The 24,527-nt window shown below is 37.1% G+C and overlaps 1 protein-coding gene across 10 annotated transcripts in view; it reads right to left on the bottom strand.

Moving 5' to 3' along the window:
- The window catches only part of LOC129243566 (myocyte-specific enhancer factor 2), a 119,048-nt gene that overhangs the window by 45,801 nt on the left and 48,720 nt on the right, over positions 1 to 24,527 (bottom strand). The window contains exons 1-2 of one of the 10 annotated variants that reach the window (XM_054880670.1): positions 12,765 to 12,888; positions 10,621 to 10,925 (exon numbers count right to left, since the gene is read on the bottom strand). The exons of the other annotated variants lie outside the window; for them this stretch is intronic. The gene's annotated coding sequence lies outside the window, so the exon portion shown is untranslated. Of the gene's footprint in view, positions 1 to 10,620; positions 10,926 to 12,764; positions 12,889 to 24,527 lie in introns of those variants that run through there. 10 annotated transcript variants of the gene reach the window in all.

Below are 24,527 nucleotides of genomic sequence, written 5' to 3'. Positions count from 1 at the left end.
AATAGGAGCTTTCTTTATTTCTTCCGGATCCAGTTGATCACGGTGGAAGATTTGCATTCTGGTTCTAGCCAGTGCAACGCACTCGCACAATTAGTGCTCCGTTGTTTCATCATCTTCAAGACAGAGTCTACACTCAGTGTCCCTGAGGAGTTGAATTCTGTTAAGATGATAGTTTAGATAGTAGTGGCCCGTAAGAAAGCCTACTATTTTCCTGATATCTACTTTTCGTAAGTTAATCAGTTCCTTTTTGTAGGTAAAGGGTCTAACCAACCTCTTGGCTTGACGAAGTTTCAGATTATTTTCCCAGTAAGCTATTCTGAGAGTATATTCCCATTGGTCTACCCTGGATTTAGCTTCCGCCCAGTTGATACCACAATATGGTTCTGGTCCTATAAGGTCTGATGTCGATCCAGCCCTTGCCAGTTCATCAGCAATTTCGTTACCCTCGATTCCAGAGTGACCTGGAACCCAGCAAAGTACAACCGTATTTTTTGTACTTAATTTTTGAAGATTGTTTACACATTCTTCCACTAGTCTCGACTCCAAAGAATGAGACATTAGTGCTTTCAGTGCCGCTTGGCTGTCCGAATATATAGTTATGTGGGCCCCTTTGATACCCCTTTTTAGATTTGTCAGTGCACAGATCGAAATCGCTTGGATTTCGGCCTGGAAGACACTGGGCCATTTGCCCATGGGTTCTGAAATTTTTGTGTTGGGTCCAAAGATCCCGGCACCAACTCCAGTATTTGTTTTTGAACCATCAGTGAACCATATTAGACTTTTTGGGTTAACCCAAGGTCCTCCAATTTCCCATTCATCACGGTCTGAGATAATTATCTCATAATTTCTATTGAAGACCCGTTTCGGAATCATGTAGTCTGTTACTGAACAGCTAATATCCTTATCCGGTATTTTTCTTAGAATACTCATATGACCAAAGTCACTGTATTCCTTATTTGACAAGATTTGCATTTTTAGTGCATTTCTGGCTGCACATTTCCATATGAATATATGCAGTGGGGATAGTCCTACTATCGCTTCAATTGCAGTTGTGGGACAGTTTCGCATGGCACCTGTTATAGACAAACAGGCCTGCCTTTGAAGACTTGCCAGTGATTTCTTGGCTGTTGCTTGTGTGGTTTTGGGCCACCAAACAAGGGACGCATAGGTGATGATTGGTCGAATCATCATTGTATACATCCAATGAATCATTTTGGAGTCAATACCCCATGTTCTCCCCAGGAGACTGCGACATGCCCACATGGCTCTGGTGGCTTTATCTATCACCGATTTAAGGTGAGAGTTGCAATTTAATCTTTTATCCAGAACAACTCCTAAATATTTGACCTCATTGGAATAGTTTATATTTGTTCCTTCGACAGTAATTGAACCAAGGTCCAACTTATATCTGTTTGTGAAGGGTACAATAATAGCCAGAAGAAAGTGGCCTCGAATTTCAAACAGCCATTAGAAGATAAGCGTAACAACGTCTTTGAACGGCCCAACATCATACACTAAGCGATAGTCGAAGTCTATAGTGCACAATACATAATTTGACTAATGGGCAGAGACTACTACGGCGGACATTATTGACGTAATCGAGACCAAGAAGTAACGATGCCTATGATGTTATCATTGCTTTATAAGTATAAGAATGATAGTAAAGCCTTAAGAGGCTGAATAAAGGCAATCAAGCAAAAGCTCCAAATGAAAGTTCATCATTACTTCTTGTGCCTGTATTTTAGATTGAACCACAAGGATTGTCGCTGCGAATCCATTCAACTTATTCCTCATTCATCGCACTTAAATAAGGACATACATACTTACAAATACATTTATACATATATTTATACACTAGGGTGCCCCAAAGCCAAGTTTTTCAAGATAAAGCAATTACAGGGTACCTCTCTTAAACAGGCGGCTCCCATAAACGAACACGTTTCCAGAAATTATACCACAAATTATTAAGTATATTTTAAAATTTGTTTCTCTTGAGCGGACAATCCTCCCATAAGCAGACAAATTTTTCAGTCCCTTAGGTGTCAGCTTAAGAGAGAGTACACTGTATATCACCAGGCTCCATGTAATATTAAAAGTATTTTACACCAAAATAATGTCACCTCTCGATTTGTATGTTAAATACTTATGCTGACATTTAAAAAATATTGTAAAATATTTTAAAAAATAGTTTCATAGGTATTTTTCACATATCCAAGTAGAACCTAAATATTTTTCGGTAAGAAAAATAGCAACTTTTTTTTGGGCCTGCACCTTAATATATGTACTTTATATATCTGTCAGCCAACAACAAAAAACTATCAATTTGGGTGATAGCAACAACAGCATTTGCGTTGGCCATGAGAGTTCTGATGATGGGAAATCCTACAAAAGGACATTTACACAACCTCAGCTACAGATCAGACAGGCGAAAGGCTAAAATTGTCAAGAAATACATATAAAAAAAAAATAATAATAATAGCGAAGTGTGTAAGTATGAGGCTGATAGTATGGGCGATATTGACTCATTTTTCAGCTGGCTGCTCGGAAGGAGGCGTAAGAGCATCAAAAGTCAGATAGTTGGTTGCCATGTTGCGCGCATAACTGTTGTTTTTTGTTATTGCTGCATCATTTGCTGCTGAGTTCGATGTTGAGGTTGTTGTTGCTCTGACTTGATTGTAACTTGGCGATAATGAATGTAATTCTGATTTACACACACACACACACATGCACATGGGCATGTAGGTAATTTTTTATTCATATAAGGAAGTATGTTGGGTGTACTTCTTGCTATTCCTTTTTATATTTTCATTTCATTACTTCTCTTCTCATGCCTTTCGATTTATTCAATTATTATTTTATTATTAATATTTTATTTTCCTGATTGCTCGAGTTTGTCATGTATTCGTACTGCCTCATTGAACACTTTCCACCCCCTTGGCACACGACATTTTGCTTGGGCTTTCTGCTGGCTTGCTTCGCAAAGTTCAAAGATAAACGAACTTTGGCAACTCTTACAGCTGTGCGTTTGCTGCGGTATTGAGTTTGAAGTTTTATTACACATTTCCCCATGAACAATAAGAAACTGTGGTTTTGGTGACAAATAATCTCGATATGTCGTAAAATTAATTTCCAGTTAATTTAAGTCATTTCGAATTTTATTTAAATGCTAGTTTTTTTTTGTGGTTCACACGAAAAAGTCGTTTGCAGTCGGCGTACCCGAGGAGAGGTCTGATGTGGGAGAGTGTTGAGAGATATGTATGTATTGCAGAACGTAAAGTTGATTTTAAACAACAGCAGGTGCTGGCATGCAAGTGCATTTGAGATGATTTGACAGAAGACCCAGCTAATCGATTACTGAAGGAACAAGTTTAAATAAAATAATGGAGTGCGACGCACCGGGATTGCTTACTAAGTGAAGTGATTTGCAATTTCAGACCTAAAATGTAGTGAGTAGTAAATCGTAGGCCAAAACTTACTGTTCCAAATTTCAACGGGAAACAGTTAACCGCCTGCGCTATCAATACACAAACGCGGCCCAGATGGAACATTCGCACTAAGTAGCACTAATAGCCTACTTAAATTAAGTATGAAGGATTTAGGAATCGTAGTAGGTGTCCTATCTGGGCATCGTCCAATAGGAAGACATGCCAGCAGATTAGGGGCACCATCCAATGACTATTGCAGAAGCTGTAAGGAAATAGAAGAGGAAGAGAGAGTCGAAGACCTTCTACGCGGGTGCATGGCCTGTATAGAAAACGTTTGATATTGCTCGTTTTGCTTTTCTGGGCAGCTTTGCGGATGTTTGTGAATCTCAGCCTAGCTAATATAGCGAAGTTTTTAGAGGCCACACAACGGTTTAGAGAGGACCAAGTAGAGTAAGGATAGAATAGTTCCAGTGGTATAACAAGAGGTCTCTTACTTCCTGGGTGCGTCAAAGGGCAGCCACTTCAGCTAACTTTACATAGACCAAATAATAATAATTAAATAAATAAATAAAAAGTCGTCATACGTATAGATATTTCAAGTGTACTTAAAAGCACAAATAGCAAACGACTGCATGGGTGGATTATTATGCAAATTATCAACATCTTTTTACTCTTCAAAAGCGCATTAATGATTGCAGCTTTCGGTACTCTTAATTGCAAAATTATTATTTTGAGTGCTGAATTGCCTTGAATAGCAAAATGATATACAGTGGCGAGCAGAACTGACTAAATGTTTGCCAGATTCAGTCATTTTTACTTTATGTCTTTCAAAAGAATATCGACTTTTTTATACTACAAACGCTATTATTTCGTTTAGTGCTTTAAATTAAACTAAAATTATTTTTCTTCGTTCCATTAAAATTAATGAATGAATAAACAGCATTTTAATCTTCTCTAATATCCATAATAAGCAATCCGTTTATTTTTTACATTTATTTTGTTCATTTATTTTTTACGAAGTAATTCACATTTATCTTCAGAACTCGCAAATAAGAATGAAATTCCTCAATTTAGCACCTGAATTCGAATCCCGTTGTTCAATTTAGTGATGAACTAATAATAAAATTAATTAAATACATTGAAAAACACAATACGAATAAAATTTATGATTATCTTTGCCAGCCCAAAACAACACAAAATAAAGTGGAACTGACCTCATCTAATCGAACTCGATAAGGCTATAGATTAGCACAAAAAGGGTTGTGGAAAAGAACTCTTAATAAAAAAAATTTAAGGAGGTGACGCGAGTTCGAGCGAATATACTTTATTTTACTTATAAACTATATCAAATATCGGTAACTGAATTATAAGCTAACTGTACACTGCGATTGGCTTGAGCGTAATCGCGGAAACCAATAGAAGGTGGTCTCTGACTACTAACTGCAGGCTCTCCAAAGCGCTCTAGCCAAATTTGAATCTTAAAAGGACAAAATGTCTGCTTGGACTCAACAGATCAACTACCAGCGTCCTCACAAGTGTTATAACGAGTCACTGCACTATTGACACCCTCGCCAGTAGAGTGGCTCAATGTACCTCAAGAAATTAAGTCGGTACAACACCTCCTTTGTGATTGTTGTGCACTTCAAAGAAACCATCCCAAATATCTTGGCGATTATTTCTTTGTAATTTTCTTTCCTGGAAAATTTGTAAAATGTCTCACTGGAGAGACTCTTTACCTTTTTAAAAATGAACTAAGTGGTTTAAACAACTTAGTTAGGGGTGGAAATCAAATACAGGTATCACAGAGTGTCTTGCCTTAGACAAGCAACGGCTGGAACCAGTCTTGCATAACCTAACCTAGACAAGTTCGAGCGTTTAAGCGATTCAGTAAGTTCTACTAAAGATACCCCTGAAAATATTTTATTCTTCTGAATTATAAAAATCGCCAAGCTGTTTAAAATAATACTTTTTTGTTAATACAATTCATGCGGAATGTAGCTTTCGAACGCACCCGAAAATTAATCAAAGACCGATTACCGTATTTAGTCACGATTTGCTGATAAGTGCCGAGCGATCGCACCGTAAACACAAAACTACGAAGTTCCTTGCAATGTTGACTAATGCGAGATTGCAGAAAGAATAAAAGTACATGCGAATTGCGAGCCGCACCCTTGGAGCCTCCTTCAAAATACTGAGCGGGGAGTAATAGGTGCTCATATAAGAATGTGTGTACAGTGCTCTCGCGGTAACTCGAACACTTTCCTTCTACATTGGCTACTTCGTGACTCGAACAGGTCTTACGCACAATCATAGCCTTTTTAGTAAGCAAAATAAGTCATCGATATGTTAAACACAGTGCCTCGCGTGCTAAAAACTTTTCTTTTGAAATTTAAGTAAGTGTAATCATAGATGCATGCGAATGAATTCTAAAAGACTTGTCCAAAAAAATATATTCTTCTATTGCCAAAATTATATTATAAATATAATCTGAATGAGCACAAATGAACTTAACTGCAACTCGTTTTCCACAGCAAGCCGCACACAACTGATAAGTCAAACAAGGTTATTTTTAATTAGTTCGAGTTATCGCGAGTGCACTGTAGTATATAGAAAATACAAGCAACTTGATGTGATTGATCAATACTAAGAAGAAGGCGCGTGGAAGAAAACTTGACACTCGAGAGTGCCTTGTCCAAATTTCTGAAGTTGTTTGAAAAGAAGTGCACAGAAGAGTTTTGAAAAATAAAAACCATTAGCGAAAAGAAAACATGTGAAACTGATTTTTTTCGCAAGACGATAAGCATTTCTGCGCAGTACATCAGTTTTTTTTTTGCTCTACACATATACATACACACGCACACGTACAAACGTGCAGACATACGTACAAGTCTGTCTATCTGCCGGCGCATAGCCAAATTTCACGCTGGCTCACGTTGTGGTCGCATGAGTTCTAGCAGGACCGTATCGCTTGATTTATTCTGCTGATAATAACGGTTATCACGCTAAGTATTATGTATTGCTTAGGTAAATAAAAAACAAATTAAGCACTCAATTAATGTGAGCTAACTAATCCGCAATAAGCACCAGAGGCCGATTAACCACTTTTGCTGCTAAGAACTTTCTCCATTTCGCACATTCGCTCTCACTTTCTTTCCATACATTGGCTTGTTCTTACATGTCTCTGAAGCCAAGTGCTTAAGCTTTCCAACATCAACTCAGGCAGTGTCTTTCAGAGTAGGCCCACTGTGTGCTCGAAGCGTAATCTTTGACGTGGTTTATCAGAGCCCGCGCCTCAAAGTAGGTATGTATTTGTGGCGTGTGTGAAATCGCAAGAAGCAGAGCAGATTTTATATTATTTTCTTTGGCTGTCGTTGGTGGTGTTGCTCTTTGATACTTGTATTATTATCATTATTATGTATTTATTATGTTGACGACGAGTATAATTGTTTTTGTAGGTTGTCAGTCACTTGTTTTCCTATACTGTCAATGCTGTTTTTTCTGACATTTGGTTATTGTTTAGTGGCATTTATTGTTATCTCACTCGCTCGTACTCATATTACATGTTAGCCATGTTTGTGGTTCTATGACTTTCTTTCCATGTATTTATGGTATAGCTTTTTTTGGTTTGTTTTCACTCGTTTTCGCAGGTTTTTTGGTTTTTGTTGTAGTTCCAGTACTTTTGCTTTTACTTTCGTTCGCAGCGTTTTTTTGATAAGATAGTGACGGACCGCATACAAAACCATCTATGCAGTCGGAATACGTGTATATGTGAGTGTGCGCTGTATTCGTGTGTGGGTGTTTTAGTTTTGCAATTGTTTGTTTGTATGGCATCTGTATTTCAGTGTACATAACCTTGGCTTTGCTCACAGTTATCAGTCGGCCAACTGCTGTCGAAAAAAGTGAATTTATTTCGGTATTCCATAAAATTATTTTTAGTAGCAAAATATTTATATTTTCATTTACATTTAATTATTTATACTTAACTTTTACTCAAATACAAGAACTACACACTAGACAAATGATTCTGTAGATTGACATAGTAATTTCTCTGATCTTTTCATCGACGACCCTTGTGAAAACAAACTGAGCATTTCCAAACTAGTCAACATAGTCGGGAAAGTTAGGAATTCTGTTGACGAAGCAGGCGCAATTCTAGTAAAGGGTGGAGGTACTTTTTTCAGCGTGACTACTGTCAAACTAAATACATAATTTTTGTCAGCATTAATTGACATTTAATCAATGAGAGACTTGCGTCTTTACAACGCTTACAAACCGTACAATTGTATTATAAAAATCGATGCTCTGTGAAAAGCGTTCATCGCGCGTTCAAGCCAAATTATGGTGTACAGCGATGAGACGCATTTTTATCTTATAAGCAAAATTCCCATATTTGGGCTGAAGAGCAACCCGGAGCCATTCAAGAACAGCCATTACATCTATTGATAACAACTGTTTGGTGCGATCTATGGGCTGGAGGAATCATCGGCCCATATTTCTTCAAAGACGAGACTGGCGCCAATGTAACAGTGAAAGACGAACGCTATCGCGTCATGATAAATGACTTTTTGATGCCAGAAATTGAAGTCCGTGATGTTGCCAACCTAAACACATTTGGTTCCAACAAGATGGCGCTACTCGCCATACAGCCCGTGAAACATTGGATTTACTGCGTCGTCGTTTCGGTGAGAAATTTATCTCTCGTTTCGGACCAGTGGATTGGCCACCAAGATCGTGTGATATCACACCCTTGGACTTTTATTTGTGGGAGTATGCAAAGTATGAATACTTTGTGGATAAACCAGCTTCGATTGAAGCATTGGAAGCCAACATTACTAAACGTATTCACGAGATACCGACCGAAGTCCTCCAGCGAGTCACTCAAAATTGTTATTAACGGATGCCGAAGTATGGCGCAGTAGTGGCCAACATTTGAAGAGATTTATCTTTAAAGAATAAGTTTCATGAATGGTTTTACACAAAAGTAATAAAGATTGCCAAACAATTTGAACTTGCGTTGTTTTGTTTCTTTTTAAAAGTCGATGCCTCTAAATTGTTCACCCTTTATTTATTTAATAGCAACAGGAATATACTGATTTACTAACGGAATATACTAACGGAAAGTTGCATTCCGAAAATATTATATTAAAGTGATAAAGAATTTTCAGAACATAAACGGGGCAGCCTTGGTGAGTTTTAACAGATGCTTCTGCTTCCCTAAGAACTGTGTGATAGATGAGGACTTAGCAGAAAGCATCATAGCATTTTCTTCTTTATTTACCATATCAGGATTTCTGTGGAATGGGAAAGTTGAAGAACGACAATCTGAAAGCAAATATCAGACCATACATAGAAACCGATAAAATAAGGTGCGTATAACTTCTATTTGTAGGGCAAGCAAAAGAAAGAATTGGAGGAGTCCTTGGCCTGAACACCATTCCAGGATTTATGCCACTATATTATTATTTTTATTAAAACATAATTCTGAGCGTGTGTTAATTTTTACAAAACAAAGAAGACTTTTGAAAAATCATCAGGAGTTTATGGGCGCAATAAATTGGCATAGATTTCTAAAAAATTAAAAGTTACGGATAAACGAAGTGAGCGCAAATATTCACACCAGGTATTCACAGCCTTTCACGAACTCAGCTCAAATGTTAAATACTAACAAAGTTTAATATTCTAATATAGCTCACAAATATTTGTAGAAGCGAAAACAAAAAAAAAAATATAAAATGACCAAGACCAATAAACCAATCATAATAATAACAAAAAATAACATTTAAGTGCAAGAAAATGTTGCGTGTAGGTGGAAGTCTACGTGCTCTCGCATTTTCTTCTTATTCATGGAGTCAGAAGGAGCGCCATATCAACCGCTCGAATTCTTATGTGCCGACTGAAAAAGGTCTTTTCTTATCAGCAGAAGGCATGGTGCGAAATAAAATAAATGCAAACAACAAATGAATCTGTAATGATGCATAAGTAGGAGAAAATAATGAAAGTAGAAATCGAAGATTGAAGAAAGTGAAAAGTGAAATGCAGAGAAAAATTTGCCATGCTTTGCTAAATTTACTATTTTTCTTGTTTACTTAAATGTTTTAAAATTGTTAATTTTTTATTTATTTATATAAAATTAGCTTACAACATAAATCTTATAAGTTATTTGCATTACCAGCTAGGCCTTCAGCTCTTTAAAAGTGTATATTGACAAGAATGACGATTTGAAGCAATGAGCACCGTGGAAGTATAGCTGCCTGTCCGCAGGTTTAAACTCAAATTAGTGGGTATATTTTTAAGGAACTGCCAACTTATTCGAACTGAGCTTCCACTCAGACTCAGAGTAATTCCAGATTTTTTACCATATAAGTAATTGTTGAAGCCACTGTTGGGCTGAAGGTTGTTTTCACGAAGCAAGAAATATTATCGACTGATATCGGCTGAAAAAATGAAAACTTTCGAGTTAAGCAATCAAAGGCATTTGACCTGATGCACTGTCGAAACCAGTGAGGCCCTACTTGCTGTATTTAACTTTTATTTTTCATTGTTTGATTTTTAAACGAATTTGATAAGCGCTAAGCAGTTATTACAGCACCGGCTTACATACATACATATGCACGTATTAAGTGTAATTGTTTGTAATTTTTCTTGTATTTGCTGAGGTAGCAAAAAGCGTGTAAACTGCGAAATGTAAATCTGCGATCTATTCCACCTATGGTCGGATGCTCGCACTTTTCAGCGATGGACTTGTTTTGCTTTCATTATTTTAGTTAGATAATTTGCAGAACGTTTGACGATATTTCGAAGCCATCGCGTCTGCCTACACCCTTACAAGATCAAGCTAACTCAAGAAGAAAAACCTTTTGAGAGCATGAAGCACCAAAACTTCCTTTTGTCTAAGCTCTACAAAAGTTATGTTATATCCCTATTGCCACACCCTATATTGGCGATAGTCGCTAGAAAGTAGTGCGTGTCTACAATTGAACTCCTTGTAAAATTCACAAATTCCCCCACCCGATGCGATAACTAAGAGCGGAACATTATTAAATTTGTACACTAATTTTGAACTGCAACAGTTTTGAACTTAATTAATTATTGAATGTGTTACTCTGAATTATTCCAAGGAAAAAATAATAATAAAATTCAAAAGGAAAAATTTTTTGAACTGAAACAACTGATTTATTGGTAAAATTTTACTTACGGCGAATATTGAAAAATATTCGTAAAAAATTCTCCAGCGAAAATATTAAAATTCAGCAGTTCTTTATTTTATTCAGTTTCTGTTCTTGCTTTTTTTTTAATTTTTTAAAATTCTTCTTTGTAAAAGTTCTGCGTTGAATAAAACACTTTTAGAAAATTCAGCAACACTTCACCAAAATTTCCACCAAGTCTATCAAGAAGTTCTAATAGCACTTATTTACATTAAATGTTTATCAAATGTGTTTAAAATTCTTCAGCATAGCGCGTAGAGTAATAACAGTTCAAGTGGCGCAATAGTTTAAAAACCTGTTTTGAAAATTCAAAAGTGGAATTGCATAATGAAGAAATTATTTTAATGGTGTTGTCAAATCAAGTGGACATCGGCCATTTCCATTGATTTCAATAATGGCTGTACAATATTTTCGAAAATATTTTGTGGCTCAAAAACTCGGTACAATTTGAGTGGGCACTTTTAACTTTTTACACATGTCCAACGTTTTTTATGCCAGTCTAAGCGATAGATACATAGAACGAGACAATATTAACTGAACGATTTTGGCAGCAATTAATTTTAGTTCAAAAACCGTCTGGAAACTTACAATTTTCTTCTTTCAAACCAAACCATTGGAAAAGTGGTTCTTAGAAAAATAATGGTTTCCCGTAAAAATTAAGTTTCCATTTAATTTGTATTTTCATTTTAATTTTTTTTAATTTCATTTGCTTGGCTTTCAAAATTTTCATTCGAGGAATTGAATTTTAGTAGAATACTGAAATTAAAATCTGCACGATGCTGATTTGCAGTAAGTATTCCAACGATATTATTTCATGAAAACAGATTTTAATAGCCGTAATTGTATAATAAATAATTTACAATTATATTTCATGTAATGAAAAAAATATACATATAAAACGCTTTGCTTAGAAGGCAATGCAGGCCGATTCAGTTCAAAATAGGCTAGAAAAGTTTTTAATTTTTTTTAATTTTCTTTATGAAACGAAATTTTTTTATAGATTCTTTATTTCAATACAAGCAAAGTGTGTATCATGAAATTTACTGCTTATGATTTATATGCAATTAAGTAAAACTCATTTGAAACTCATTTTGGAAGAAATATCTAAAAATCCAATATTTTAAGTTTAATTAAATTTTTAATTTTTTAAAGAATTTCCGATTTTTGAAAAAGATTAAGATCTTTATTGCTTAAAGTTCTAACTTATGGTAAGCTCGGAATTCGTTTTGTGTGTTGCATTAAGTTTAATTATTTTGATAAACTTCTTATAAATATTTTTTTTAAATTTATGCTATTTAAGTCAAACCGTTTTTCATAGAAAATGTTTTTTTTTTTTACAAAATCCATATCTTTTTATTTTTAATATTTTCTAATTTACGTATTTATATTTTTATTACTTTTCCGTCACAATTGTTTTCCGTTTATTTATTCATACTTTTGATAGCAACAAATTTTTTGAATTTATTTTTTTTTTTTCTTATAATTACATGGGTAAACCTTTGGCAGAATCCATTTTTATTTACAAATGTGATTGTTTATTTTTATAGTGCCGCCATTGCCACAATTGTTATTGTTATTTTTAATTTTCTATTTTAACTTGCAAAATTATTTATAAATACTTTTCTAATATCAAAATTACGCGTGCCGCAAAATTTTATTTATTTATTTACTTATTTACTTTTACTTTCATTTTTTTATTTTTCAATTACATAGCAATAATAATGTTTAAAAAATGTTCCGAAAATAAATTTGCGCTAACACTTCACGGCGTCACTTATTTTTAGCTTTCTGGGCATTCGCTTCTTTAGTGCTGGCCATCGCAGCATTTAGTCCGAAAAAACATTTTTATCAATGCGCGATTTGCGAAAATATTAGCAATTAAAACATGAAATAAAAAAAATTATTTTCGAATTACTGTTTTTTTTATTTTATATATTTTTTTGTTTTGTCTAAACACCTTTCATTTGCTTTTGCTTCTCCGCTTTTTCACCTTTGTTTAAAAGTATAATTAAGAATATATTTCTGTAATGTATTTATTTATATATTTTCTTGAAATATTCAATCGGCACACCGCGCTAAACACAATGCAGAAATTGCTGTTTTGTAGCTAAGTAGTATTATTGAACACACGGACCGTTTGCCTCACTGTGCAAAGCTGAGCTGTTTGTCGATCCGCTGCGAGTCACTGCGTCTAACGGTCACCGTGCGTAACGTTTTTCGAATGTTGCATCAACAGCGCAAAAGTTTGTCTTTACCCAACAAGAAGCCGTGGCGGCCGGAAAGAAAAAGGCGAGCGCGGCAAGCAAAAAAGACGAGCAAGCGAGCGAACGAACGGTGAATCTCGAGCTAACAGCTCCGTAGCAGCAGCCAGTCAGCTGAGCTGAGCAGCGCAAAGAGAGAGCCAGTCATATGCCAACACACATACATGCATAAAACACAGTTAGAATTTCGTATGCACTTGCAAGTGTGTGTGTGTGTGTGTGGGAGTGGGACGCGCGATTAGCAAGCGACAAGCGACAGCATGACGGAAGTGTCTATCTGTTTGCCTGCCTGCGAAGGCGCACATACTTATATACTCGTACACCTACATGCTCGCGTGTGTGAAAATATTATGTATAGGTATGCGTGCGAGCGTAGAGGCAGCGCAGTACACCCGAACGGCTGATGGGATATGTCATCAACAGTGCTGCCGCCATCACTTCAATTGAGGTTTTTCACTTCGATTTGCAAGACCGTCCTCAGCTTATCCCATAACTCTCCACAGATAAAAGGCATCGTTAGATAAACAAAAGAATCAAAAATTAACAAAGCAATAACAAATAGAAACACCTGCAAAAAGGCCAGTCGAGCAACATATATTTCGCACAACTATTTATATTTCGCTTGAAAATGCAGCATATGAAAATAGGATTAGCATAGGCGAAGACAAATGCAAAAGTGAACTCTTAAAACATAAATTTGAAAAATCAATTGGAATCCCTGGAATGATCTTAAACGCGGAAATTTATTTTATCACAATTTTACTTCGTTATATAGGACTATGTTTAAGTTCGTGCGGTTTTTTTTCGAAATTTGAAACTTTATTGACGTAAAATGGTTACAAATTTAATATTCAAAGTATTGTCCATCGCTTACTACTACTTTTTCCCATCTTTCTGGCAATTCACGGATTCCCTTTGTGAAAAATTCGGTCGGTTTTGCCGCAATCCACGAATCGATCCATTTTTTGACTTCATCGTAATTACGGAAGTGCTGGTCAGCCAGGCCATGTTGCATCGATCGGAAGAGATAGTAATCGGATGGCGCAAGGTCTGGACTATACGGCGGGTGGGGTAGGACATCCCATTTGAGCGTTTCTAAGTATGTTTTGACCACTTGTGCAACATGTGGCCGAGCATTGTCATGTTGCAAAATAACTTTGTCGTGTCTATCGGCGTATTGCGGCCGTTTTTCTCGCAGTGCTCGGCTCAAACGCATCAATTGTCGTCGGTAGACATCCCCCGTAATCGTTTCATTCGGTTTCAGTAGCTCATAATACACAACACCCAGCTGGTCCCACTAGATACACAGCATAACCTTCAGGCCATGAATATTCTGCGCCGACGTCGATGTTGAAGCATGGCCAGGGTATCCATACGTTGCCCGACGTTTTGGATTGTCGTAATGGACCCACTTTTCATCGCCAGTCACAATTCGATGCAAAAAACCCTTTCTTTTGTGCCGTTGAAGCAGTTGTTCGCATGCCATAAAACGGCGTTCAACGTCTCTTGGCTTCAATTCATACGGCACCCAATGGCCTACCTTTCGGATCATTCCCATGGTTTTTAAACGTTTGGAAATGGTTGATTGATCAACTCCCAAAGTTTTTGCAACCTGTTCTTGCGTTTGAGCCGGATCTTGATCGAGCAATTCCTCCAATTCGGTATCCATGAACTTTGGCGGCGCACCCTCGCGCTCTTCGTCTTCCAAGCCAAAATCACCACTTTTAAAGCGTGTAAACCACTTCTGGCACGTTCGCTCAGCTAGAGCATGCTCACCATAAACTTCCACCAAGATACGATGACTTTCGGCTGCTTTTTTCTTCATATTAAAATAATGAAGAAGAATTCCCCGCAAAAACACATTATTTGGCACGAAATTCGACATTTTCAAGTGTGGTAAAAATATTGTTGTTTACGCTTCAAATAAAAAACTTATACTGACGTTTGTGCCTTACGACAGTAGCTCTCCAATGAATGTTTGGAAATGTGGATCGATGGAATAATAATCAAGTTACGCCATCTGTTGTAAAACCGCACGAACTTAAACATAGTCCTATTAATTTTACAATCACTAATTCGCACTTATTTTTTCTAATTTGCACTTTACCGTGATCTGCATTATGATAGGATAGACAATTTGATCTCCAAACGCCTTTGCCGTTGACCTTGCAAATAGTGTGTTTGAGTTTACATTTTTTCTTGAGCGCATTTATTTGCATTAATCGTACCTGAAAAGTCCTAAAACCATTAAACTTGCTCTCAAATTCTTTAACAAAAAATGTCCAATCATCTCAGCCTAACTTTAAATTATTACAAACTGAAAGATTTATAATAGGCTAGACAGTGTTAATAGGGATTGGTGACTAAATGCGGAATCATCTCAGGAATTAAGTGTAATTAATGGGAATTGACAAATAGACTTAATTCTCATAATTCAAGTGGATTTTCGATGGCAACATTTCCGAAAAATGGCAATTAATATCTATTGTGAGAGAAAAGTCATGAAACTTTTGAAGAGAAAAACAAGAAAGACTGGATGCAATGTGATGCACTTAGATGTTCGAAATTACATCAATTGTTTTAATATTTTGGAGCAGTTTAAATAAATAATTATTTCTTAGTATCAGGGCAGGTAATACCAGTATTTGTTGCCTGCGGTCCATCTTTTGATGACATAACTACCCATTTAGCAAATCTGCTGTTCACTAATCCGCGTACCAACCGTCTGACACACTACAATTTTAATCAGAATTAACTGCGCCGGTAATCCCGATTAATGCCGTCGTCTGTCTAGGCTATAAGACAAAACACAACCAAGCATGCGAGACTTGTTACCATATTTTATTGCTTACCCCCCATGACTGCAAGTTGCATATCCCCAAGATTCTCTCCCGATTAATGGAACGTGGATTCATGTCGTCCTTTCTACTTCATGCAGGTAGTTGCGTTTTTAAAAGATGCCTTTTTTTGCTATAATTCAGTTTATTACAAAATACAAATTTATTGCTTAGTGGGCATCAATTCGTTTACTCGCTTCGAAACACTTCACTTTTTTGCGCTTTTACTTCTCTCGAAAACTTAGAAATGGCAACACTGCTGACTAATAGAAATTTGCTGGCTTTTGCTTTCGTATCACGTTCTTTTCGTATTTTCTTGTTTCACTTTCGGTGAGCGGCTTATCAGAGTGTTTGTTGTTGCATTTGCCTTATTGATACTGGCGCGCACGCAAACAAGCCAACACACATGCACAACAACGCAACCATTTATTCCCCACATAGTAACAACTTCGAAATCTGTGTGGATGTAGGCGTATTTAGTGTATGTTAGCGCGCGTGTGTGTGAATGGCACATGCGCTGCTGAGATTTTTCTCATTCAATTTGCACTGTAGTTGACCGCAGGCGCTCAGAACGAAAGCAAGAGTAAAACCACAACGAAACAACTGCTTTCCCCTGCGGTGGGGCATTCGCTCGATGAGACCCACACACATAAACGCTACGTACACTAACACATACGCATATAAAGAAATAAGCACACCTTTGCAGCCAAGGGGTTGATGCTCCAGCACGAGTGAAAAAGTAGAGTCGCGGTCGGTGTTGCGTTGGCCGCACTTATAGCGATTAGCTTACATTTGCATGTATATGTGCGCCTATCAGCTGCTTAGGTGTATTGCGAGTATAACACTAATTGTGCAAATGTGTGCATGCGCCTGGAAAGCCTGTGTGCGCCGCGCAGCTCCCACACACTGGGTCACAGCTCAACAACAATTCAAAAACCGATACATACACAAAACGATGCAGCGAGCCGGTCGCTGTGAGGCCTGGAATGGTTGTTGCGTTGCTTTTGTTATGATTTTCTTTGCCATTGATGTTATTATGGTTTGTGTTGTGGCAGCAACAGTTTCTTTCCATTATCACCGTTGACCCACCCCAAGCAACAAACAATTTCCGCCAAATGCGGAGCTTCCAGGATTTTCTTCGATTATATGCGCTCTTCCGCGTTGAATGCCGGTGCCGCCTCGTTGCACGCTGCCTCGGTAAAACGAATAAGTGAACGAATATCCGAAGGTGCGGCCGTTTATCAGTGAATAGGACATCGCTGGGCTTCGGTATCCAAGAACAGCTGAGCGATTCGGTCGCAGTGTTGGCGTTGACTTCCTATCGGATATTTGTGAGTGGGAACTTTCCGATGGTTGTTGTTGTGTTTTTAATTTATTTGCTCTTCAAACACTATTTTTCTTACAATATTTATATGAGCTTTACTTTCTCTGAAATAAAGATATCCGAATTATCTACTCATTATTTTCCCAACTCTAAAAGTTTGTACCCAATATTCTCGCTCTTTTGCGACATCAAAGTCACCTTCTTCTTTAACTCGCTACACGGCCTCTCTGCACTTATTCTCCCACGTTATTTGGAAAATCGTTCGTTTCACTCGCTAGACCAGACACCCCCATTCTGCTTACCAATTGCTGTCCACTTATGTCCTTGTGCACTCAGCTGTTTCTGCTGCACATCCCTTTGTGCTGTTGCTACATTCCCTTACTCTACAAGTGTATGTCGCCTTCCTTCGGTTGCTGAGTGCGTAAGCGTTTTCCACCAGCCGCCCTACCGCCTGTTTAAAATTCAATGTCATTGCGCGCTGCCGCACGTTTTCCCTCCCCTCCGAGACTTCCGTGGTCCTGCGTTTGTGGGCCTATTCTATTTCCTACTTTTGTCCTCCTCGTATCAGCTGGTTTTACTTATCGGCTAATTCTACTAATATCGGATTTTCTGCGTTACTTTGTTCTGTATCCTCTTTTGCAATTGCCTATCATCCAATACACTTGCGGTCATTCGTTCTGTGTACATGTGTTTCATATTTCTTTTGTGCCTCATTTACTCGCACCTAGCACAATTTTCTAGTTATTTAATTTACTTTTTTTCTTCTTAATATTATTTCATAGTTCTGTTCCTTTTGTTGGCAAGGAGGGGTTCAAACCAATTCGCTTGCTCTTCAAAGCCTTTAGTACTGTTTTTCTTCCAACACTCTTATATTTCTCCATTCAAATTCTCTTTTGTACTGCAACTGATTAAGAGGGGGTTCATACAAAGTTGGTTGACCTCTTCCTTTTTGGGGTTTGTATACGACCAGTTTCCGCCAACCTAAGTACATTCTTTAATAAATTAAGTTGTCTCATTTTATCTTTATTTTAAAATTGAAAAGGCGTTACAATATTTTAAAATTGATATTCGGTATTTTCGTTATCGCTTTCATCGTCAGTAGAAGTTTTAAATTATTTGGATGGTTGACCATTCTCAGATGTCAAATATATAGATTTAAATTTTTCAATGCCAATATCTTTCAACGGAATGCAGCCTAAAAAATCAAGAGATAAATCCAAAGAAATGCCATTTTTTGATATTTTGAAGCCAGTAAACTTTTGTGGCTCTTATGAGGATTGGTCCAGTCCCCACGATAGACAGTTCCGTAAGAGAATTGAAAAACTATCTACCTAGAAAACCTGCTCTGACTTTAGCTAAGGCTAGACAATTGCAAAGGAGATGCTCAACTGTTTCTTCCTCTTCCTTATCTCTACAACAATATTGATGGGAGAAAACTTCTAGTCTCAAGGAATGTCTGCCAAATAGCCAATGGCCGGTTATTCAAGCCACGACCTTCGAGAAATCATTTCTTAAGAGGCTAAGCAATTCCATTGTCTTTTTCTTGTTTATTTGCGGCCATAGTAGCCTAGCTGTTACGCAAGTATCTTCTATCATCTCTCTATGACCTATTGGCCCCGTGCACCTCGGATAGTTGTGCAAGTTTTCTCCATCAACTTTCAACTATTTTTTCTCTCTCCTTTGAGCTCCATAAGAGTTGGCGTAATTTTGACCGCCAGGACTTGAAGAGTTCTATACCAAATAGATTTGAATTTGAACTGCTTATATGAACACTCGAACCTGTGATGTGCTTAATACGCAGTTTCTCCAAAATTTCCCTAAAAAACTTCCTCCATTTTGCGATGCCAGGTTATTCTTGAATTCATTGGATTTTGTAGACAGTTTGCGCAACTCACTGATAAATCCTTCGAATACTGCCTTAGACAACTCAGCCCTTTCCGAGTGCCAATTATATTGAACTGTTGGCAACAAAATGGATACCCAATCTTTGCCCTCTAAAGCGTTGATATTATGCAGAATTGTTTTTGCGGGAAAGTCTTCCGAAATACTCGCGCAAATACCGAACGTTTTTCCAATGTACGCAAACTCAATTGGTGTTTTGTAATTATGTTGAATAAAATTGAATGCCTTGATTACGTTCTCGTTAAATTTTCCGCTTTTATTGCCTTGTATGAAATCAGCTTTATCAATAACAAGACTTGGATAATTTTTTTCACATCTGCCAAAAAAAAAACATTTATAAATTTTTCAGTACGGTTTTCGATACTAAAAAATCTTATAATACTTCGATAGAGTTTTCGCAAATTTCTGACACGTTTAGTTATCCAAACTGTAAAATAAAAATAAAATAAATAATTGGCGCGTAAACTTCTGTTAGGTGTTTGGCCCAGCTCCTCCTCCTATTTGTGGTGTGCGTCTTGATGTTGTTCCACAAATGGAGGGACCTACAGTTTCAAGCCAACTCCGAACGGCAGATATTTTTATGAGGAGCTTTTTCATGGCAGAAATACACTCGGAGGTTTGCCATTGCCTGCCGAGGGGCGACCGCTATTAGAAAAATGTTTTTATTAATTTTGCTTTCACCGAGATTCGAACCAACGACCTCTCTGTGAATTCCGAATGGTAATCACGCACCAACCCATTCGGCTACGGCGGCCGTAAAATACTAAATGCAAATAATGTAAAATCTACACATCTGGCAATTATGAGCGAATAAGTTTTGGTCAAAATAATAAATTCAAGCTATTTTATTTTTTTTTTAATTTTCATAGATCTACAGGTATTTCAAGAGTTAATTTTGATACAGTTTACACGTTTGGGGGTAAAAGTGGTGTCATACTTCATGAATCTAAGATGCTATCAAGCTGAATTGAAGGAATGAACATGTTTGGGGCCATACCATACCGTACCGTCCCCACAGTCGATTATTCGTTACCGGAACGACCCGGATTTATCTCCTGCATTCCATGTACATAAATGGGGAACGTTTACGCTGCTACAATAACAACAACCCCTATACTTTTCACGGGAATAGCATCGCTTCAGAGAAGCAGGTGCTCTGGTACCTGTAAGCATTCTCACTTTCTTCTTTTTGAGTTGGAGAATTGTGAGTAGTTGATTATTGGTTGTGATCATAACTCATTTATAAGAGTGCCCTCTTGCCCTCATATTGCTCTTCACGTACATTTACCTATGTCCTCGAATTGAAATACTAATAATATTTATAAGCAAATATTCCTTATATTAAGCACAACTTTAATGTAGAATCACTTATTACAAATTATAGATATTTACATACACACATAGGTACAAATGTTTAATGAGTGCTTGCTTCTGTAGTGGCTTCAATTTTCGATAATAATGATGCTTTCCATTTCAATTCAACCGGGCTATTCGGGTCATGTTCTTCGATTTCGATGTAACTCAAATATGTTACTCTCTGGTCAAAATAATGAGACACGTATTTTTTTGTTCGCCCGAAAAAAATTTTTTTCAAGAGTTATCGGCAATTTTGTTTTTTGGCTCAAAATCGATTTTTTTTAATAATATAAGAAAATTTTTTTTTTAAATGCTCATAACTTACTCAAAAATGAACCGATTTTAATAATTTTGGGTTCAAAATAATCGTAATTACTTACACGAGTGACTTCATGTAGAAACAGTTGCAAAAAGGTAGTTGAAAATTTTTTATTTTGCAAAAAAACAAAAAGTGCGAAACAGGTTTTTTACTCAAAAATTCATTACTCAAAAACAACGCATTTTAGCTACTAGGCATTCAGCTCTATTAAAGTTTGAGATGTCCTTTTGATTTGGAAAAAGTTATAAAAAAAAAAAAATACACTTTTTGAAATATTGAATTTCGAAAAAATTTCAATTTTTTTTCTTTTTTGTTAAACAAATAATTTTCAACTACTTTTTTGCAATTGTTTCTACATGATGTCGCTCGTGTAAGTAATTACGATCATTTTGAACCCAGAATTATTAAAATCGGTTCATTTTTGACTAAGTTATGGGCATTTAAAAAAAAATTTTTCTTATATAATTAAAAAAAATCGTGTTTGAGCCGAAAAACAAAATTGCCGATAACTCTTGAAAAAAATTTTTTTCGGGCGAACAAAAAAATACGTGTCTCATTATTTTGACCAGAGAGTAACATATTTGAGTTACATCGAAATCGAAGAACATGACCCGAATAGCCCGGTTGAATTGAAATGGAAAGCATCTAATATGAGATAGAGTGGCAGGGGGTGATTCCACAAAAAAAGTAATTTTTAAAACAAAATACAAATCTTTATACCTACGCTGAGCTCGGTCTTCAAGCAGCGGCAGTTTGTAACTTGCCACATGCAGATGAGAAACATGCAGTAGAGCAATACAAACATACATACATGCATAGGTATGTGTAAATGAACTACTAAATTTGTATGTATATGAAACTTAGTATGTACGTATGTATGTAAAATATAAGCCCATATGTAAATTGTTCGTACACAGAGGCATCTACAGTAATGCCAATTTGATGCCTTAAAGAAGTGCGTCAGGCTACCAACTTTTGAAGTAAATGCCCCACAGGAAATCGAGTCGACTGAAGACTACGACAGTACTAACACAAATGCCCACTGGCCCCGTTTGTACGACGAAGTCTTAGAGGTGGTCTATGTAGCAGACCGTCATTCGGCGCTGAGCAAAGTTGACGAATTAGCTGATGGGTTGACTTCACTTGGGATTTGTTTACAAAAAATTGAGATTGTGTTGGTAATATACGAAAAAATCAACCAAAAATACTTCCTTGCTACTTGAACAACGATTGAATGGACGAGTGCGTAAATGCATGTGAAATGATCACGCAGAATTCGGCTGCAGAATCTCTCTAGTGACGTGGCAGCCAAAGTTCCCCTCAAATTTTTTTTCCACCATAGATATCAAGCAAACCTTCGCGCACACATATTTTTACCACTCCCTTCGCTCTTCACTCCATTCAACTCTCTTATATGTTTTACTCCCGGCAGATCTTCCTCGCAGCAAACGTTGGACCTCATTTTATTCCCCATTTTGTCAAGCTGTGTTGGCTAAAAGCAGAAGCGAGACTTAGGTGGCGAATTGGATGCTGACTGTGAGTTTGCTACTCCTTGACCCCAAGGTTTCCTTGATGATATTAGACGTACGTGCGCACTTTGCACCCTTTACTACCACGTTTCAGGGTTCGGCGAGGTCATTCAATATTAATCAGTTGATTATGGATTTTGACTGTCGGACCACAGATCCCTTCCATCAGCGCGCGGTGGGACGCAAATGAGAGAGATGTTGAATATGCACACCCGCAGACCCTGATGTGTTTTATTTAAGAATACAGCCGCTAGCGATCGCACCTATCAGTGAACAGATACTGCAGGTCTTAATAAGCCTCAAGGTGAATATATGGAATTTGCATCAATTCGAACCAGGGAACCAATTATAGGGACTCGTAGCCATAGAATTTTGTTTTACAATTCACCGACTAGTAACTGGCACCGCAAGAGCACAAGAATTAATAAAAGTACGTACATATTATATGTATGTCTGGCACGGATGCTAGTGTGAAATTAGTGCGCAGGCACTCATAAAGAACTGGTGTGGAACTAGTCCTGTTTCAAGTTCACTTGTATACAAGAGTTCTTCTATACATACCCTTAAGGACGGATGCGTATAGATTTTCATGTGTACGAGTACATATCGACTAACAGTAAATCAAGACTACTCTTGCATGCAACTAACTGTCTGCACTAGGGAACAAGGCAGTCGCGGATGTGGGCTTGTAAGTATGCAGTTATGCAGTGATGTAGTTATGGTTACAAACTGTGCACACATGTGTGGTACGGCACGAACAAAGACAACAAAAACAAAAACGTTTCTTACAACAATGCCAAATTATAATAACAATAAAGCAAAACAGAAGGAACATCAAAAAACAAAAAATTCAGCTAAAAAAAATTAATTTCATGTGAGTTCGGAAAATATAAATCTGTAATTTAACTTATAAACTTCGTCAGTACTAACCAAAGAAACACCATAAGATTTTCCTCACATATTTTATAGTTGGTCGAATCCTTTTAATGCATATTGAAATTAACCAAGCTAAGGTTTTTATAGCAGAAGGTCCACAAAAAATTGTATAAGTCTAGAAAAATTAAGTTTTAGAAAAAAGTAGTAGAAAAAAGATAATAATAATAAAAATTACCTTTCTGTGTGAAGAACGATCGCTGTTCTACAGTTTTATTTATTTCCTAATTTCCTCGCAATAAATATGAACGTTATAAAAGGAGTACTCCAAATATAAGCAAAATTCTTTGGACTAAAAATCAATGGAAGCAAAACTAAATACCTTGCAAGATTTAAAACGCTGAGAAACGCGCCAGACCTTACAATTGGTGATCATAAATTTGACAGCTTGGATAAAATTAAATATCTAAGACTGCTTCTCAGTAGACCGCGAGCAGGCTGCAAACAAAGCATATGTTGCCCACGTTAAACTGTTAAAACGCAAACCCTCGAGTAGAAGAACGAAAATCAAAACATATAAAACACTGGTTCGAGTAGTGGCAACATATGGATGTGAAACGTGGACACAGAAGGCCTATCAAAGAAAGTAGTTTAAATTACAGATTTTTTCCTTTGAAAGATCGAACCAGATAACTCGGAATCTAATAGGAATACAATTTTGAAATATTTAGGTCACGAGAACCCTCCTATCGATAGTATAGCGCTTAGCATGCATGTGCATTACGGTGGAGGCAGAGCTTGATCTTACAGGAAATGTGATCTTACAAGGAAATGTGATCACTATGAACATTGAAACGTTGAGCATTCCCAAGAGATGATATCTCAAAGGTCGTCAGTTTCGGAAAAGATATTCAAGACAGGCAAACTATTGCACCTCTTCTATTGCGAGGAGACGCCAGCAAAATACTGGTATAGATGTTGGAATATTTTGCCTCAAACCAAAACTGGAGTTTATGACATCTTTCATCCCTTGAGTTTGAGTCCTCAATGGTATTGTAGTGTATAGAAATATTAAACTTATTAGGAGCATGCAATCGCATTCAACCCATACGGATGCCGGACCACACAGGCATAGCCGAGAACGATAGAGCGGATGTATTGCCTATTCATCCGCCGTAGCCGAATGGGTTGGTACGTGACTACCATTCGGAATTCAGAGAGTACAGAACGTAGGTTCGAATCTCGGTGAAAGACCAAAAAGAAGAAACAGTTTTTTTCTAATAGCGGTCGCCCCTTGGCAGGCAATAGCAAACCTCCGAGTGTGTTTCTGCCCTGCCACCAGGCCAAGTCTTTTCTAGGAGGGTGTAATCATAACATATTTAAACACCTCATAAGTCTCTCTAGAGACTGCTTACTGACATTCTAAAGGGTCATTCCGTATCTCTTCAACTACACTGACGAAAACACATTGCAACTACTGGACAGACAGACAAACA

Source organism: Anastrepha obliqua, chromosome 4 (genome assembly GCF_027943255.1).
Source record: "Anastrepha obliqua isolate idAnaObli1 chromosome 4, idAnaObli1_1.0, whole genome shotgun sequence".
Lineage (NCBI taxonomy): Eukaryota > Metazoa > Arthropoda > Insecta > Diptera > Tephritidae > Anastrepha > Anastrepha obliqua.
The sequence above is the reverse complement of the archived record's forward strand: the minus strand, read 5'-3'. Positions and strand labels throughout refer to the sequence as shown.